Source organism: Coregonus lavaretus (genome assembly GCF_964263955.1).
Source record: "Coregonus lavaretus genome assembly, chromosome: 17".
Lineage (NCBI taxonomy): Eukaryota > Metazoa > Chordata > Actinopteri > Salmoniformes > Salmonidae > Coregonus > Coregonus lavaretus.
Genome location: NC_140004.1, coordinates 35,836,598 through 35,841,580, shown reverse-complemented (window position 1 = coordinate 35,841,580; position 4,983 = coordinate 35,836,598).

Here is a 4,983-nt window from a genome sequence, read left to right as displayed (position 1 = left end):
GTACGACGACGTTGCACAACGTCATACGTAACAGACAAAACAGTCAGACATGTTTGTAAGGTCAAAAATGAGTTTTGCGTTCTTGAGTACTGACAGCAGTATCAAAGTTGTCTAATTATACGTCCACTAAACTATTCAGCTCACTTCCTTCCGAATGTATGCCAACTGGCAGTGGGCCACTTCTATGGTAAGGAGGAGTTATTTTATTTTAATATAGCTGCGGGAAGTATGGGTGCTGCAGCACCCCCTGAAAATCTTTTTAAAAAACACAAAAGAAGAGCTGGGCCTTTACCAGTCTTGTATTAGCAGGCCGATATAGCCGTCTCTAGCACACATAAAATAAAATAAAAACAGCATCCTGTTGTGTAGAGAAACAGAACTGTTTAGAAAAAGGTTATTTTCAGAATGTTTGAATGTGTGTATGTGCCCCACAGAGAAACTAACAGAGATACTATGTGCATAGCAGAGAAATCTCTATACCATATCATGCCTCCCCTGACCTTACAATACAGTACTCACCTCACCCTGCTAATTACATGACTAGAGCTGCTATCTAGTCACTTAGAGTGTAGGGCAGGGTTCTTCAATTCCGGTCCTGGAGGGCCGAAACACCTCTGTTTTTCATCCTCTCCTTCTAATCAGGGGCTAATTCAGACCTGGGACACCAGGTGAGTGCAATTAACTACCAGGTAGAAATAAAAAACAGAAGTGTTTCGGCCCTCCAGGACCGGAATTGAAGAACCCTGGTGTAGGGTCATGACTATGCCATACCAGCATATCCTTAAGATCTCACATCCAGATACCACTGGTCTGTCTCTCTTCATTACCTGGACCCCTGGTTCTGCTCTATGCCACATCAGGGTTTATGGAGCCTCCATCTGTGGCCAAGGTGGTGTAACGCACTGCCTATCTCCACTGTACTGTACTCTCATACAGGTGAGGGGTGACTGTGAATTTAGCTATCAGCCGAGAGCTGTAGCCTTGCCTACAGTGATGATACCTTTACACTATACAGATAGGAAGTTCCTCTGCACATACCACAGGGGTCCATGACGTCTGGCTTATATCAGTGGGTTTGAGTTCACACACTGTGATTTGATCATGATTGGATAACCAGGATAGGCATGACAGCTGCTTGTGCTGCAAGATTGCATGTTTGAATTGGGATAAGTTAGGTTACAGTTTGAATAGAAAAAAGTTAGAAATAAAATATGATTTTATTTGTGCTACATTTGATTATTGCTTTATAAATGTAGATGCAACTGGAACAAACATTTCATAGTGCAAGAGGAATGTTGACTTGTTACCCAGATAAACTATATTGTATTTGATTGAATAGGGCCCAGTTTGAGTTTCAGTCCCTCTGTTGAACACCAACACTGAAACTTATAATTTAAGTCAGCAAAGTCTACAGTATCAGTTGGTGTCTTTCTTTCTTTGACCATAGAATAGCCTGCCCTAACTATAAGTTCTGGTAATTATGATGTTTTATTTTGTACATGATTTACATATAGTTTGGTCTGTAGGCTGCTCAAATGCTACTATCATGGGAAATAAACAAACATACAAATTTTGTTTGGAGACATGTATTCCATCACTGTTTCATACATATGATAGCTAAGTGCATGAGTAATGGTGTGTGTGTGTGTGCCATCATGTTTCTGTGGGATGATGGGAGCCATATAATGCTGTTTAGAATGAGGAAGAAAGGAGTGGCCTTCACATTTGTGCTCTGAAGGACATGTGCCAGGGAGGTGCCCTCTCTCTCACACACACACATACAAAGTATTCAGACCCCTTGACTTTTTCCACATTATGTTATGTTACAACCTTATTCTAAAATTGATTCAATTGTTTTTTTCCCTCATCAATCTACACACAATACCCCATAATGACAAAGCAAAACCAGGTTTTTAGACATTTCTGCTCAATAAAACCCCCCTGGAAATATATTACATTTACATAAGTATTCAGACCCTTTACTCAGTACTTTGTTGAAGCACCTTTGGCAGCGATTACAGCATCAAGACTTCTTGGGTATGACACTACAAGCTTGGCACATCTGTATTTGGGGAGTTTCTCACATTCTTCGTTGCAGATCCTCTCAAGCTATGTCAGGTTGGATGGGGAGCGTCGCTGCACAGCTATTTTCAGATCTCTCCAGAGATGTTCGATTGGGTTCAAGTCTGGGCTCTGGCTGGGCCACTCAAGGACATTCAGAGACTTGTCCCGAACCCACTCCTGTGTTGTCTTGGCTGTGTGCTTAGGGTCGTTGTCCTGTTGGAAGGTGAACCTTCGCCCCAGTCTGAGGTCCTGAGCGCTCTGGAGCAGGTTTTCATCAAGAATCTCTCTGTACTTTACTCTGTTCATCTTTGCCTCGATCCTGACTAGTCTCCCAGTCCCTGCCGCTGAAAAACATCCCCACAGCATGATGCTGCCACCACCATGCTTCACCGTAGGGATGGTGCCAGGTTTCCTCCAGACGTGACGCTTGGCATTCAGGCCAAAGAGTTCAATCTTGGTTTCATCAGACCAGATAATCTTGTTTCTCATGGTCTGAGAGTCCTTTAGGTGCCTTTTGGCAAACTCCAAGCGGGCTGTCATGTGCCTTCTACTGAGGAGTGGCTTCCATCTGGCCACTCTACCATAAAGGCCTGATTTGTGGAGTGCTGCAGAGATGGTTGTCCTTCTGGAAGGTTCTCCCATCTCCACAGAGGAACCCTGGAGCTTTGTCAGAGTGACCATCAGGTTCTTGGTCACCTCCCTGACCAAGGCCCTTCTCCCCCGATTGCTCAGTTTGGCCAGGCGGCCAGCTCTAGGAAGAGTCTTGGTGGTTCTAAACTTCTTCCATTTAAGAATGATGGTCCACTGTGTTCTTGGGGACCTTCAATGCTGCAGACATTTTTTGGTACCCTTCCCCAGATCTGTGCCTCGACACAATCCTGTCTCTGAGCTCTACGGACAATTCCTTCAACCTCATGGCTTGGTTTTTGCTCTGACATGCACTATCAACAGTGGAACCTTATATAGACAGGTGTGTGCCTTTCCAAATCATGTCCAATTGAATTGACCACAGGTAGACCCCAATCAAGTTGTAGAAACAGCTCAAGGATGATCAATGGAAACAGGATGCACCTGAGCTCAATTTCGAGTCTCATAGCAAAGGGTCTGAATACTTATGTAAATAAGGTATTTCTTTTTTTTTCTAAAAACCTGTTTTTGCTTTGTAATTATGGGGTATTGTGTGTAGATTGATAAGGGAAAAAAATTAATTTAATGAATTTTAGAATAAGGCTATAACAAACTGTGGAGAAAGGGAAGGGGTCTGAATACTTTACGATTGCACTCTATGAATCTATATATTGAGTCATATGCTTTATTTATTGCTCTAGTGGCAATGTCCCCTCATTCAAGAAAGGTGGTACTGAACACCACAACAGACACGACCGCAATATCTAGCACCAGATAAGCTATGGGGAGTTGAGAAACATACTCAGGGGCATCATTTCGGCTAAACCCCACGGGGGGCTAGTATGAAAAATGTATGCACTCACTAACTGGATAAGAGCATCTGCTAAATGACTAAAATATAAAATGTATGGCAGGGGGGGGGGGGGGGGTGGGGGGGTTATATGATTGAAGCTCAATTTAAAAACTCTGAAATGCTATTTGGAGAACAGCAAAAACAAGCCAAATTGATTCCAGCCATTATCACTTAGTTGCTGTAGCTCAGTGGAGGCTGCTGATGGGAGGATGGCTCATAATAATGTCTGGAACGGAGTAAATGGAATTGCATCAAACACATGGAAACCAGGTATTAGATACCATTCGAAGAATTCCGCTCCAGTCATTACCATGAGCCCACCCTCCCCAATTAAGGTGCCACCAACCTCCTGTGCTGTAGCTTCATTCACCTCAGTCAATAATGATCATTTAACTGACACATATAACAAATCTAATAGTATAAAATGACTAATATGTTAGCATATTTGTTTGACATTTCTTAATAGGAACCACACTTAATTTGCAATACAGAAATCATCCCGTCAGTTCCTCCTGACAACTAAGGCAAAAACTGTCGCATACAGAATATGGAGGAGAGAGAGTAAAGAGTTACATTATATATTCTGAAAATGTTTGCAATAAAAATTGCGCATCGTCGCAGCTGCAGGGAACACCTAAACTTTTTCTCAAAACATTGCAGAGGTAAAGATGGCTGTAGTAGATGGCTTTGGCTAGGTAACTGCTGTTTGACTTGACATGAAACTAAACTCGAGTTTTAATCCCGGTGCTGAGCTAGTGCGTAGCGGCTAGTTCTTGTATGATGTGTTTGTAGAATGATAATGTCTATTTAATTTAACTCTTTTGCACCTATGAATGTTTCATATTGATACGGTTTAGTTGATGGTATTCGGGTCATTCCACCAATTCGGTGCATTTTGAGAAGTGTTAACATTCTGTCATAAAGAGCACGTTCAACTTCATGAAAAACGTGTTTTCCCATCTCAAGAGGTTTAATAAAAAAAAAGGACTATAGTAAGTGCCTATTAAGTGCCAATTAAAGTAACAGGGTTGACCGTAACAGGGTTGACGATTTCATCTTAAATCAGCCATAAATCCCCTTGTGACTGGGGGAATGGAAGATTGTTGTGTGCAACAAATAAAATAAAATGTTATTGGTCGCATACACATGTTTAGCAGATGTTATTGTGGGTGTAGCAAAATGCTTGTGTTCCTAGCTCCAACAGTGCAGTAATATCTAACAATACACACCAATCTAAAAGTAAAAGAATGGAATTAAGAAATATAGAAATATTAGGATGAGCAATGTTGGAGTCCGGAGTATGTGTGTGTGTGTGTATATATATATAATATAAATATATACAGTGGGGAGAACAAGTATTTGATACACTGCCGATTTTGCAGGTTTTCCTACTTACAAAGCATGTAGAGGTCTGTAATTTTTATCATAGGTACACTTCA